The 15,529-nt window shown below is 43.4% G+C and overlaps 2 non-coding genes across 2 annotated transcripts; one reads left to right on the plus strand and one right to left on the minus strand.

The window, feature by feature from the left end:
* The first annotated feature begins 13,525 nt into the window (after positions 1–13,525).
* TRNAS-GCU lies at positions 13,526–13,607 on the plus strand. Its single transcript has one exon. It is a non-coding gene; the product is annotated as a tRNA-Ser (tRNA).
* Positions 13,608–13,854: 247 nt separating this feature from the next.
* On the minus strand, positions 13,855–13,926 carry TRNAM-CAU. Its single transcript has one exon. It is a non-coding gene; the product is annotated as a tRNA-Met (tRNA).
* Positions 13,927–15,529: the final 1,603 nt, after the last annotated feature.

The following is a 15,529-nucleotide window of genomic DNA, read 5'->3' on the forward strand; positions in this document are numbered from 1 at the left end:
GTTAAACAAAAATTCTCTGGAATCTCAATTTTTCTACACAATCCTTGTCCCCCTCAAAATGTTATCATTGTTTAGTATCTTGTCTGTCCTTCTAGAGATTGTAAATACATAAGCCTAAACAATTATGCATTTATTCACTTCACAGGCAGTGACATGTTATCTACATATTTCTATCCTTGACGGTTGTAGGGGTTTTTTGTTGTTTGTTTTGTTTTGAGAATATATTTTTGCAGTCCTTGCATATAAGTTCAGAGAGTTCATTCACTTTTAAATATGCACAGTATTCAATCATGTGGAATACACCACAGTTTAAAGGACTGTTCGTTTATCTTTCCCCATTCCGCTATTCCAAACAGTGTTCATGTCTGTAAACATCCACCATATCCCATCAGTGTTATGATAGCTTGCACATGTGTAGAAAGTTTATGTCAAAGAACATGTTCTTTAGCAACTTTAATAGACATTGTCCAACTGCACTTCAGAGGAGCTGACCCAGTTTTTCTCTTATTTATTCATTTGTCTGTTTTAACTATGTTTAGCACAAGTAAATTAGGATGTGGCCACATTTCCTAACCATCCTTCTCTGTGAATTCTCTGCTTCAGGTCCAAAGCAAAATTGGACAATCAGTGGAGACATAGAGGAATTTACCTGGAGGAATGTTTGATTCTGGAATATGACCTTTTTTCAGGAAGGTGAGGCTTAAATGCAGTTGATGTTTGGCAAAAGCAATGTGGTAAAATGGATGGGAAGAGAAAGGGCTGAGTGGAGAGGCCAGAGAAGGGGCCAGCAGTGACCTCCCTTTGTGCACCTCCAAGAGAACAACATGGGCAAACAGATGAGGGCAGAGGAGTAGAGAGGCTGACACGTCAGAAGACCAAGACTGAGCTTCAGAGAGGTGAGGGGAGAGTGCTGGGAGCTGAGGCTACGGGGCAGGGTGGGGGATGGGGTGTGGGGTGGGGGTGGGAGCATGTGGATGATGCAGGAAACATCAGTGCAATTCGATATCTACACCAGGATGCATTTGATGGTGAACAGGTGTGCCAAAATAGTTAGAAAGCATTAATCAGTCTACATCAGGTGTGAACTTAGAAGAACACTCACTCTTTCATAGGCTAAGTTAAGAAATTTTGAATCCATCTTGACAACAACAGGAATCCATGTGAGGATATTGGTCACAGGGGCCACATGAACAGATCTGCATTTTTAAAATAAGTCTCTGAATTCTTGTGGTGGATAGACAGGTCCAGATCTTGGCCCTGGGGAGGCATCAGTGACAAACAATGACAACAAAAATTGCTGTACATGTAGCAGGTGGAGACAGATATAAATAATAAGTGTAATAAACTAAGAATTTTTTGATGTACAAGGGGATTTTAAGTGTAATTGAAAAAAATAAAGGTAAGTGTGGGGATCTGGAGTGATGGAACTAGGTGGGACTCTAAAGAGATTGCTAGGGAACACTTCATTCAAATGGTGGTGTACTGCATTGGAAGGGGTGAGCAATCTAGGCATCTGAAACGTAGGATGTTACAGGCATAAAGCACAATTGGTGCAGAAGTCCAACAGTGAGTTCGTGCATGAATGTTCTGGGACTAGAAGAGGGTACAAGGGACTGGAGCACAAGGAAGGGAGAGAATCATGGAGGTGAGATCAAGAGAAAAGGAGATTCAGTGTGTAGGACTGATTATAGGAATTCAACTTTTCTTCCCGTAAAACTGTGGGAGCCATTGGATAATTTTTATCTTAGGAGTGACCATACCTGCCCTTTGCTCTAAAATATAGCTTTTGGCAGCTCTTTTGCAAATAGAATTTAGGGGAATGTTTTAGGGCAAAGACTCTGGGAAACTGTTGGTCAGAAAAGGAGACACCTAATGCCAGCACCAGGGGTGCAGTCTCACCACGTGGAGGTGCGGGAGCAGAACAATGCCTGCCACCAGGAACCCAATCCTAGGCAGCCACCCCACTCCATGGTTTCCAGGTGTCAGGATAGTTAACAGAAGCACGACTCACACAGCACTGGATGGAACAACGTTTTACTCACATAGCAAAGAGACAGAGTAAAGTCAGCTTCACTAGCGGGCATCGGTCTCCCACAGCTAGTGGGTTTCAACCTGGGACCTATGCAGAGAGACGTACCATCAGCAGCGCCCCTCTTTTGTTTACGTGTGCCATAGCAGAGGAAACACACTCTCTCCCTGCTGGGGACAGATACACCATGAGGGTGGACTCGGATATCATAAAACATGCCCAGTTTAGTCAGACAGTCTCCAGTGAATATTTACAAAGGTACAGAGGAAAATAGGGATAGGAATGTGCTGGCAGTCCCCTTATCTGGTCCTGAAGATAGGCTGTATTTGTGGGATTCAGGGAAAGGTGGCAGGACATGATAGAACTGTTCCCTACCACAGAAACAGACAATGAGGCAGAGTTTTCATGAAGAAAGTTTTTTGGAGAGTGTTTCCAGAAACAGCACACGAGGAAGACAGAGGAGAGGAGGAAAACTGATCTGAGATTCAGTTGCAGTGAGGCCCCAGCTCATGGCACTGGGAGTTGGGAGCTGCTCTATCTCTTTGGAGCATCCTGAATTGAGGCCCAGGAGCTGGATTTTTGTCCTCGCTCATAGACCTGTCCCAGAGTGGGTGTGTAACATTAGTTAACACAGCTTCCTCTTATTTATTTATTTATTATTTTTTTAAACACTGCCTTCTCACAAAGCTTCTCTTGGATTCTGGTTGGTATCTCTCTGCTGGGGAAACTGAGGAGACAAAAATAACTGCTTGGTCTTCAATGGAATGTACCGTATCAGGACTCAGAGTGGAACTGCACTGTTGGCAGGTTCGATGTTTGGCAATGGTAGCAGCTGGATTACACTTGGTGAATAGGACCCCACGTCATTGAGTCCATGCATGGCCCGCATCCCTACCACCAGGCTACTCCTTTTATGTGCTCATGTGCCAGCACTGGGGTGGCTGATGACCAGGCCTGTTTGACAAAAGTGGGCAGAACAATTCTGGTTACTTTCTTGTTTAGCACTTCTGTGGTGGGTGGATCCTGGTGGGAGTTAGCGTGTGATACACAGATCTTCACACTTTGTGCCCACTCTCATGTCACGGTTGCTTCCCAGTCATTTCCTTTCTGGGCCTTTGGCCAGGGCCTGAGCCATTAGTCATTGCCCATGGGGTCACATCTATTCTGACATCAGCACAAAGCCAATGGCCATGTCCACTGTCCAAAGCTCTCCCCGTTGGGGGCATTTCTCCCCTCACTGCTGGTTTTTGGGAGATATTACAGAATGGGTGTGTAGGGCCTCAGCTGTCCATATGCATGAGGAGTCTCATCCAAAGTGAACAGCTGGGTGTTACTGTCTCCAGCCATCTGGAAACAGTGAGAGCCTTCCAGAAAGAGTGAATCACCCTCTCTCCCTCTTTCTTGAGCAGGGAACCAGATGTTCCTCTGTGAGGCCAAAGGGCAAGCCGCCCCAAAGGTTCCTTTCCTCTTGGAGAACTGAAATCTTTGTAGGCAAAACATTGACTTTGGTAGCTTTGCCTGATTCTGTTAGATTCATTCAAGATCCCACTGAACACTTCCAGCCAAGGTACTATTTTTTAGGCTGGAAGACAAAAGACAAGGTAGTTTTGAATCTCAGGAGGGAGAACAACAAGTAAATAGCCTGAATATGTTTTCAAAAATTTGAATTGATTTGGTATCTTCTTAAGTCCTGGCGCACAAACTGGTGAGAGGGACCCCTTAAGTGGGTCAGGAGCTAAAATCTAAATTACCGGTGTGAGCTTTGAAACCACACAAAGATATACCTTGACCACTCAGTCATTTGAAAGGAAACACAGAGTCTCATGGCCCATGTCCTTGAGTAAAATATGAGACTAACACCACTAACACAACCAAGTCACCTCAAAGGACTTTGTCAAAAAGGTAAACAGGCAGCAAACTCAATGGAAGAAAATATTCAGAAATCATATATCTGATAAGAGACTGATATCCAGCATATATAAAGAAATCCTATAACTCAACAACAAAAGAACAAACAACCCAATTATAAAATGGGCAAAAGATATGAAGAGAAATTTTCCCCAAGAGGAAATAAAAATGCTTAAAAAGCGCATAAAAAGATGTTCATATTCACTAGCTCTGCTGGTTTGGATGTATTATTTCTCCCAAAATGCCATGTTCTTTAATGCAGTCTTGTGGGGGAAGATGTATTAGCGTTGATTAGGTTGGAAATCTCTAGACTGAGTTGTTTCCATGGAGATGTGACCCACCCAACTGTGGGTAATAACTTTGATTAGATTATTTTCGTGGAGGTGTGGTCCTACCCATTCAATGTGGGTCTTGATTAGTTTACTGGAGCCCTATGGGAACTCAGAGAGAAGGAGCTCAGTGCTGCAGCTTTTGGAGATGACCATTGAAAACAGAGTTTTGCCGATGCTTTGGAGAGACTAGCTCAGAGTTTGCCCCAAGAAGTGATGCCCAATCTGGGAGTATGGAGACACCAGTCACTTGCCTTAGAGCAAACAGAGGTGTTCCAGACACCAATGTTCTTTCTTCAGTGAAGGTATACTCATGTTTATGCCTTGCTTTGGACACTTCTATGGCTGCAGAACTGTAAATTTGTAACCAAATAAAACCCCTTTATAAAAGCCAGTGCATTTCTGGTATTTTGCATAACAGCAGTATTAGCAAACTGGAACACTAGCTATTAGGGAAACACAAATCAAAACCACAATGAGATATCATCTCACGCCAATAAGAATGGCTGCCACTAAACAAACAGGAAACTACAAATGCTGGAGAGGATATGGAGAAATTGGAACTCTTATTCATTGCTGGTGGGATTGTATAATAATACAGCCACTGAAGAAGACAATTTGGCAGTTCCTCAGAAAACTACATATTGAATTGCCCTATGATCTGGCAATTCCGCTTCCTGCAATATACCCAGAAGATCTGAAAGCAGTGTCATGAACTGACATTTGCACACTGATGTTCATAGTAGCATTGTTCACAATTGCCAAGAGATGGAAACAATCCAAGTGTTCAACAGACAAGTGGATAAACAAAATGTGGTACATACATATGATGTAATATTATGCAGCAGTAAGAAGGAATGAGGTCCTGAAATATATGACAACATGGATGAAACCTGAAGACATAATACTATGTGAAATAAGGCAGACACAAAAGGAAAGATGTTGTATGTTATCACTAATATGAACTTCCTGAACAATGTAAAATCAGTGTCTCATAATGTAGACTACAGGGGAACTAGAGATAGACAGAAGCTAGTGAAAGGGGAATGATTACATAATACGTACAGACATGTTAATGAGGGTGAACTTAAAGGTTTGGGAATTGACAGGGGTGATTATGATTCATTAATGGGATTATAAGTGTCAGTGCCACATTGAAGGAGAACATGAATGAAAGGGATTGTTTAAAGATATGTATCCCACAGATTAGAACTACAAATATAAATAAGTGCTTGCATGATCTACTTCTAAGGTATAACACTGGTACAAATAGTTAACAACAGAATGATATATGGGAAAAAATATCTATTGCATATTATAGATTATATTTAATAGGAATACCTTACCAGTACCACACTAATACTGGGGATAAATAATTAGGGGCTGATAAGAGCTTCGGGGTATTTCGGGTTATGATGATTGTTTTAATTTGAGAGTGATGATGATTGTACATTAAGTGAATATAATGTGAAACACTGATTGTTTATCTTGGACAGAATATATGTTATGTGAAATTAGGATCACCCCTACTTAATAAGCCAAGCCCACAATCTTGAGGCTTGTTCTAGTGAAACTTATGGCCATGAAAGGGAGGCTAAGCTGATCTATAATTATGCCTAAGAGTCACCTCCAGAGAACCTCTTTTGTTGCTCACATGTGACCTTTCTCTCTGTAAATAAATTCATTACCCTCCCCACTACATGGGACATGATTCCCAAGGGAGTAAATCTCTCTGGTGATGCGAGACATGATTCCCAGGAATGAGCCTGGTAATTTAATTATAAGATGTTGTCAGGAGGTGATGCAGAACTTAAGAAACAGAATAACAGTTGCAGCAAAAGTGGGAGCAGGGGACTCAGAGCCTAGTTGGCAAAGAGTGCCTCTGCTTGTTCCACATCATATTTACTAGCTTCATTTTATCACAGGAAATAGAGGAGTTACTAACAGGCCAGAGAAGGCAAGATAGGGAAGTTAGCAAGATAGGGAGTCAGGGACAGGACATTTGAGACTTGCACGCTTCTTGCATAAACAATAGGGGTGTTGTCCTGGACAGTGTTCCATCCGGGCAGGACTTGGTGTTCCAATGTCCGCACCCTTGAGTATGTCAAGGACGCATTCCAAGCTCAGGCCATTTTCCCACAATAAGACTCCTTACTGATAATGGTACCTGATAATTTACCATTTACCATTCCTAAAATGGTAAATTAATTTATCTTCAGATATGCTTTAAAATTTGAAAAAATGAACTATTTTAAATGGAGAAAAAGGACTTATCTGTATACAATTATTGTAAGACAACCAAGATAATCAATTTTTATAACAAATTCCGTAAGATCTAATCTATTAGGTGGCTAAATGTTTATGTCAAAACAGAGCCAACTTGGGTACCTTTCTTCCGGAAATTTCAAAACCCAACACCTTTTCAAGATGTACTTAAGCAACTGCTTCTAATATCATCACCACCACCCTTGGGAATTGAATGTGGCATTTACAAGCAAGTCTACTTAAAGATCGTCGGGGAACAACTTCTTCCCTTCAAACCTACCCAGTCCGCAAGCTTGTTCAGCTGCTTTCCATCTCTCCATCACCTCTTTTGTGGTTGGGTAAAGGGGTGGCTTAAGTCAGGGAGTGAGCGGGGTCGCTGAAGTGGGCCCAGGTTCGCGGCGGATCCCTTTCGTCCACCGGGCAGCGCTGTAAGCCGTGAGGGGTGGCCACGGCCTCCTGGCCTCCTAGGTGCGGACAGTTGAAGAGAGGCCGGATTGGCCACGCAGAGTCGCTGTTGGAACTAAGTGCGGTGTTCCCGTTCCCTGCAAGTGAAGGGCATCTTCTGGTGGTGGCCAGAGGCGATAAAGATGAAATGCAGGGATTTCACTTACCCCAAGGACATCCCACCCAAGTGAGATTGGATTTTGGCTGTTTCGGCTTCCCCTGGTTCGAAGACCAGCTCTTCTGCAAGCGCCCCCCAACCAGCCAAACGACGCACACAGAGTTGCCCACCCGAAATCTGGGTGAAGGGTAGTTGAATATATCCGCGTTGAGGCCACGGGCCTGGACACGCCCCCCCATCCCACCCCCACCCCCACCCCACCCCCATCCCCCCATCCCCCCCCCCCACACACACACTTTGAAGCTCGGAGATCCAGCACAAGATCTGTCAACTTTGCTTGCCCCGAGTCCCAAGGCCAGGCGAACTGCTGGCAGAGAAGCACACTCCTTAACAGACCCCTCTGCCAGTCAAAATGCAGCCCACACCAGAAAAATAGCAGAGGTTTGAACTTCCCACTCCTCACCCTCGAGATAGCAGGGAGACTTATGTGTCCTGCCAGATGAAGTGAGGGCACTAGATTTACCCTCCTGCCTGAAATAATAAAAAAATAAGAATAATAAGAAACGATTTTCAAGACATTGCACATCAGGCAAGGAAGGATAGGAATCGCTGAAAGACAGAAAAAAATGACATGCCCTAAGGGGAAAAAATTTGGTGAACACGAGGATTGCCCTGACTGACTGCCTTGAGAGAACTTCTGTGACCCATGCATTATGGGGAACCCAGGAAATGCCTGTGCACTCCCTGAATTGATCAGAGGGAGCTGATGCCATCTGGGGAGTCCAAGTGCACTAGAGGTATCAGGACAGACCAGAAAGGAGAGAGGGAGAGAGAGAGAGAGAAAGCTGTAATCAGAGATAATTCCAGAGAAAACTCTCCATTGAGTATTCAGCTGGATAGTGACAAGTGAATGCAGATCTGGAAACTACAAGGCTGGGGAAAGCACCATCCAAAAAGATGTGAGGTAACGTTGTATTGAATGGTTTTCTCAGACAGGAAATAGTGATGCAAGGTACCTGCCTCTCTGTTGATCACAAGAATCCAGATTCGACTCCAGTCTAGTGTGTGCGTGTCTGTGTGTGTGTGTGTGTCTGTGTTCTTTGTTCACAGTCACTATGGCAGAGAGCTGAATATCCTGAATTGGTCTTTTACCTTCGTCTCTTTACCTTCTATCTCTAGAGGATTTTGAGGAAGAAGATTAGTTGAGGGACTACTTTGGAAACAGTCTGTAATACAGTAGGCTTTAAAAATAATTAAAATAATTCTAGTAACCTTTTAAATTTATTTGTTCATTCAGCAGGGTCCCAGTCTTGGCTGCTCTGCCCTGCACAGCCCTCTGTACCAATCTTCTCTCCTGGAGGAAAGAAATGGAACACTGCGGGGATGCAGAAACTGGGGACCCGGGAACCGCACACCGTACAGAAAAGTTTCTGGAGAGAAGCTTTTTAGAAGTTCTGGTGTTAAGTCTCGGAAAAACGGTAGTACTTTGAACCTCAAGAGGTCTTTGAGAAGTAAAGGAGCTGGCCCGTACGGGGATCGAACCTGCGACCTTGGTGTTATTAGTACCACGCTCTAACCACCTGAACTAATCGGCCCTATGCAGGACACGTGTTTCAGTCGTCTTCAAAGGGTAAGGCTCACTAATGTGAATTCTGTGAAAAATGTACAATGTTTTATACTGTAGAATGTAGGGGACCTGGAGATACCAATTAGTGGAGGGGGAATGATAATCTAATAAGAACAGATAAACTATGGAGGGTAATCTCAATGTTATGGGAATGCTCAGGAATGATTATGGTTTGTAAACTTTCTTGGATATAGTGAGATCATGTTGGAAGCAATAGAGTTATTTTAGGTTTTTTTTTTCTCTTATTCCTTTGTTTTCTTAGGGGTTGTTAATTTTCTTGGGGTATTGTAGGAACATGTTGGAAGCAATGTAGTTATTTTAGATTATTTGTTTTTCTTACTCCTCTGTTTGGACATGGTTTATTAATTTTCTTGGGGTATGGTAGGAACATATTGGAAGCAAAGTAGTTATTTTAGGTTATTTGTTTTCCTTAATCCATTGCTTTGCTTGAAATGTTGTGGGGTTTTTTTGGTTGTTGTTTGCCTGTTTGTTTTTAATTTTTTGATAAACAAAGTTAAAAAATTGAAAAAAAAATCAGTAGAAAAATGGGAGTAAAAACTAAATGACAAACAGGGTGGGATGGGGGGATGGTTTGGGTATTCTCTTTTCACTTTTATTTTTTATTCTTATTCTGATTCTTTCTGATGTAAGGAAAATGTTCAGAAATAGATTGTGGTGATGAACGCATAAGTATATGATCATACTGTGAACAGTTGATTGTATACCATGGATGACTGTATGGTTTGTGAATATATTTCAATAAAACTGAATTAAAAAAAAAAAAGAAGAAAAAAAAAAAGAGGGTAAGGCTCATCAATTTGTGTACGACAATGAACCTTCTGGCTGTCTACTCTTCAAGAATAAAAACGTTCTCCTAAAACAAAGATAAGAGATTGAAACAACGTTGGTTTTAAATTGTATTCACAGATAAAAATTTAATCTTAAATTTTTTCAAGCTGAGACTATTGGCCAGGGAAACCATGAAAATATCTACTGCCCTCTAAATGATTGGGAATCAGTTCATGCTGTCGACGAATCTAACCTATGCACTACTAGCTAGTCCTGGCTTCGTAAGAGCCATGCCTAAACAGAAGATACAAGCTCGTGTCTGCAAGATATTCCGGAAGGGTCTCGATATTGATTGTCCCAGGGTTTCCCACGTCTCAACTGCCTGGCGCCTCCATGGCTAGGCTTCTTTGCCATCCCGCGACCTTCCGCGATCACACCGTATACTTATACACCTGTCTTCAAGAATCAAGACCACTGGCTTGTAGTTCAACAGTTTCAGGTATTTCCTTCTAGCTATTCTAATACACTAAAAACTAAAAAGGGATATCAATATAATGCATAAGAATAACCTCCAGAATGACCCCTTGACTCCATTTGAAATCTCTCAGCCCCTGAAACTTTACTTTGTTTCGTTTCTCTTCCCCCGATTGGTCAAGAAAGCTTTCTCAATCCCACGATACCAGATCCAGACTCATCCCCGGGAGTCATGTCCCACGATGCCAGAGAGATTTACACCCCTGAGAGTCATGTCCCACGTTGGGGGAGGGCAGTGAGTCAACCTGCAGAGTTGGCTTAAATAGAGAGGCTACATCGGAGCAACAAAAGAGGTTCTCTGGGGGTGACCCTTAGGCACAATTATAAGCCTTGTTGTCCACTCTTAAAACAGTTTTCCGTAAAGACCCATGTCTCCCCTGTGACTTTGGTAAAATCTTCCCATATCGCGTCCATCGTAGCGCCAGATAACACCCTGGTTAAAGACGTTTTTCGTGAAAGCAAAATGAAGCAGAATCAAGGATCTCAGGTGTCTGCCTTAGTTCCCTCACCTGTTCCCTCACCTGTAAAGTAGCGATCGTTGTCCCCATCGCTAAAGGGTTATTGTGAGCCTTCAGTGAGGTGTTGAGTACAAAATACTTGTCATAAAACCTGGCACAATGTGAGGGCACAGTCTTGTTCCACGACGTCATTCCCTTTTCCAAGGAGGAAACAGGGCCAGAGGGTGCCAAGTTCCTGAACCACCTGGGAGGAAATGCAGGGATGTGGGCAGAGGGGAGGATTCTTGAGGTTTGAAAGTCAACGGTGTCGGGGCAGGCATGGGACGAGTAAGTATTCAAGCTTCACTTCCAGAGGAGGAAAAGGAGAATACATTTACTTCTCAGATCACCCGAGTTTAGGGATGAATATCTAGTTCATCATTCCTTTTAAGTGCAGGCTCCATGGTACGCTCTGGTCTCTGAATTCAGTGATTCGCGTTCAAGTCTCGGTGGGACCTTGATGGTGTCTATTCTGCTTTGCACAATTTTGTTTCTCAGAGCAGATAAGGAGAAACAAAATGGAAATGCACGAGAACGCACTATCAGGACGGGAGATCAAAGTCTCTAGAGAAGATCTGTAAACACTTTTGGAGGTGAAAGGCGGCTGACGAGAAGAGCAAGACAAAATTTGTTGAGAGTCGTGAACCTTCTCGTGATGGAAATTTAGTAAAGGATTTACCCAAGTCATGTGTCTAGAGAACCGATCTTCGCCAATGCGGAGAGAAAACTGCCTACAGATGAGACCACAAGGGACCGAAGTCCAGCCTCGGAAGTATATCCCGAGAGGTGGTTGGAAATACACAGCTGGCAATAAATGAGTCAGCAGTCAGTAGAGATGCTGCTTCGAGTTTGAGCAAGCTTTATTTGGACGTGGCCTCTGGAAAATGAGCTCATTAATACACTTCCCTCCGGGGACGGAGGGGTTCCCCCCACACCTTTCCGACATTTCAGACTTTTCCGACGTTTCCTAGCGCGGATTCCTTGAGGGTTTCGCTCTGCGCGCCTCTCTTGAGCCCTCTCTGTGGCTCCTCCCGATGACTGGGGCCTTTTGGTTTGGGAGAGAGGCCGGAATAGGAGACAGAAGTGGATGACCAGGCGACAAGGAAGGAAATGTGGGCAGGAAAAAAACAGCTTTAGTTCTAAAGAAATCAGCGAAGCGTGAGCGCCACGCAGCCGAGTGGATCTACAGGGTGTCGCCGGGCTGGTGACTGCGAGATCAATCTGGCTGCAAAGAAATAGCTGACTACGCACAAACTCCCTATGATGGGAATTGTCTCTATTTTCACCTTTGCTTGCCAGTAATGCCAGTTCTACCACTTGTCATCTAATATCTTACTGTGACATGTTGCCTCGAGGATAAAAATATTCTCCGGTGACGAAAAAGAAAATTTTGAAATATTGGTGTCTCGGAAGCTTCCTGTAAACAAGGCACTGGGCTGCGTCTCAGATGCATATCTTACACGATTTCATGGCGGAGGAAGTGACAAATTTCTCCTTTACTCGGGACTGAAAGAATTACACTTCCAATGAAAGGGACATAGGTATATTGCGGAATGTTAGTGTTTTAATATTTTTACACTTATTCAAACTACTAAGGAAATTATCCTCATTGACTTTGTCGAAGAATACAGATTTCTATGTTCTGTAAAACTATATTTAATTTTTTGTATGGTGGCCAATCCCTCGGTCCTATCAGTTTTATTATGGGTACCGTTCGTTTACTAGATAAACTTAGTGGGATAAACTTAGTGGGAGTGTGTTGAACATTCTACTTTAAGTAGTGCAATTTAAATAACCATGAAACAACTTTTGCAATCCCCACATTTATCTAAATCCCCCCATTTTCCATTAATTTCTACCAAAATCTTTATCATTCAAGCCATAAAAAGTTTTCATCCACCGACACAAGAACTCATTGGAAAATATATTCCCAGCTCTTCCATGGCTCATTTCCAATGGCATTCTACATTTCAGGTATAATGAATTAGTATGAAAAGTTATGTATGTATGCCTTTTATTGTTCTCTACTGTTAAATGTAAAGATAATTCAAGCCAGGAGAAAGTTCTTACAACACTTCGCTTTTTATAGTACTGGAAAAAGCTACAAATCAGACTTCAATTTATAGAAACATTTTCTGTTGCAGAGTGGCATGATTAGATGATCAATAACAATAGCAGTCCTTTGGCATAAACATACAACATATTGGTAAAAAAAATTCTGGGGCACATATGGAATGGAAATACGTGTGTAATAGAAGAAGTATTTGTGCAAAAATGTCAACTAAGGAGGTGTGGTGGATTGAATTCTCTATCCCAGTTTGGACATGTTCTTAGTCTTGGTCCTCATTGGTCCCATTGTAAATAAGATCTCTTCAAGGTGTTACTTTAGTTAAGGTGTAGCCTCACTGAATCAGGTTGGGCTTTAACCTGGATTACTGGAGTCCTTTGCGAGCAGAATGAAAGTCAGACTGAGAGAAAAGCCAAAAGAGGCTGCTATGTGCATTGCCATGTGACAAAAGCCAAAGGCCAAGCCAGCCCCAGAATGCCACAGTCTTCTGGTAGAAAGCATCGCCTTGCTGACGCCTCTATTTTGGATTTCTCTTACCCTCAAAACCCCAATAAATTCCCATTGTTTAAGCCAAACCGTTGCATGATACTTGTTTTCACAGCCAGGAAACTAAACGACAGGTGCTGCCATATGGGCCTTAACTGAGATAGGAGGCATGAGTAGAACTAAGGCAGATGAAGTGAGGGCAGAGGGGAGGGATAAAAGTGTCGCAAGTAGAAAATAAGTAGAGCCTGGAGTTTGGGGAAAAGAGAAAAAAAAAAGTACTGTGTCTGGTGCCTGGAAGTATGAAGGGCTGTCGGGAGGAAACTGGAAACGCTTCTTCTATTTAAGAATGCTCTAAAGTGACTTCATATGATCAGAATCACTCAGCAACGGTAAGGCGTAAAAAAGGTTCTAAAACCCGATTTCCATCGTGGGACGAGGTGGCCGAGTGGTTAAGGCGATGGACTGCTAATCCATTGTGCTGTGCACGCGTGGGTTCGAATCCCATCCTCGTCGACGTACTGCAACTTTTCTGCTTTGCTTGCGTTCCTGAGTGGAGTAAATCTCAAAATCTGAACCTCCATTCTTTTCTCACGATGTAGTCTTGCCTTTCTTGGTTTACTACCACAGTGCTACCAGATTTAGAGGGAGAGTAGGTTAGAGAAAGCGTCGAGCTGTTACTGTGTTCTTGTGTCATGCGGTACATATGGATTTACAACACGCGTATGATACAGGGTAGGAGGTAATTCGACAAAAGCCACCGTAGCAGAGGATGGTTTCGATCCATCGACCTCTGGGTTATGGGCCCAGCACGCTTCCGCTGCGCCACTCTGCTGCCTCATGACTATGTTGCATCCCGTACTCTTCATATTATCTCCTTGCGTACACGCACCCGTTGGAATTCACTAAATTATCTTTAAAAATTTTATCCTAATTCACGCCTGCTATTTTAATTTTCATTCATTTATTTATTTATTAAAGACAAAACCGACAAAAACGTGTACCAAATGCTCTGGGGAGTGGAACTATCTTGATAAACATACTGAGCTTTGGTTCAGCGGTGGCGATCCAGGGCCTGTGGTTAAATATAAGGAAGAAGTGTCCCCGGGAGTTTGGGCTGGATAGGAATGCGAACGTCATCAAGAGGCTGTTAGCGCTTCATCCTGGTCAACTAAGCTAAGCCGCCAGTCCTCCTTTGAAAATGTAAATGACAACCAAACAGTATTGTTTCTTCTAATTTATCTGGGAAAAAAACCAAAACAACCAGAACACACACACACACACAGGAACTAACGACTTTTTTTTTTTAAATCCCCATCCATATTCTATTTTCCCCAATGCACCACTGGGAAAAGGAAAAAGAAAAAAGAGAAAAGCTCCACATTCGGCCTGAACGAACCAGGCGTCTTCCAGGGAAACTAGGCCTTCTCAATTACCCCTTTCTGAATCCCGGAATTCAGATCCACATCCCCGAGCCGGGCTTCCTCTCTCCTACCCTAGGGAAGGCTCTGGGCGAAAGGCAAGCCAGAGATGTTGGCGCGCGGATCACCGAACAGATCACGCAGACCCCGGGGAAATCTGCTCCAGCACGGGGTGAGGATTCTCCTCCAATCCTGGAGACAGTTCCGGACAGATCCGGTCTTTCCGGAGGCCTCGGCGCCCGGCAACTTGCACCTTCTCGCCGCCTGGCGTCGGGTAGTTCCGCAGTCACCGCGAACCTCAAACGACACGGGTCCCGTGCACCGGGGCTGAAGACCCTCTCTCGTAAACTCTGACCTCTCCCTGTGGCGGGACAGAACCAAGACCCCGAATCAATGCCAGGGAGAATTCGAGACCTGAGGGCGGCCAGAGTGAGGGGACTTCACCTGGAATATGAAACACCTTGATCTTGAAAGAGGACAGGCACCGAGGCTCAAGTTGAGTAACTTCAGAGGAAGGAGGCAAGAGGCAGAGAACATTTGCCCCTCCGAGGTGCGGACAGCCTAGGCCATTTTTACCGCCCATGAGGACCACCATATGTAACACCCAAAACATCTCCCATGATGCGTGAAGTTGGTCCTGACTCGCTGCAATAGGGAAATGCTTAATTCGTGAGGGGTTTGAATGTGTGTGTGTGCCTGTAATTTTCCTTTAAAGGGTGGATGTTAACAATGGAGGGAGGTTTTTAGGAAAAAAGAAAAACAATTTGAAATTCTTTGAAGTGGTTGTTAGAAAATCCCTAACTACAGGATTAGTTAAGCAATTTTTGACAGAGGGTGGTTGATCTAGTATCAAAACCATCTCATTTTTCTGCTTATCTTTTCCCCCACCACTTCTGCCCCTGCACACTCAGCATAATTCTGGTAATGCAAAAAAAGAAAAGAAAAGAAAAGAAAAGAAAAGAAAAAGGCTCTGGGAATTAATTTAGACGCCTGGGTTTAAACAACGTTTACTGCCAT

This window comes from Choloepus didactylus, chromosome 7 (genome assembly GCF_015220235.1).
Source record: "Choloepus didactylus isolate mChoDid1 chromosome 7, mChoDid1.pri, whole genome shotgun sequence".
In the NCBI taxonomy this organism is placed as follows: Eukaryota; Metazoa; Chordata; class Mammalia; order Pilosa; family Megalonychidae; genus Choloepus; species Choloepus didactylus.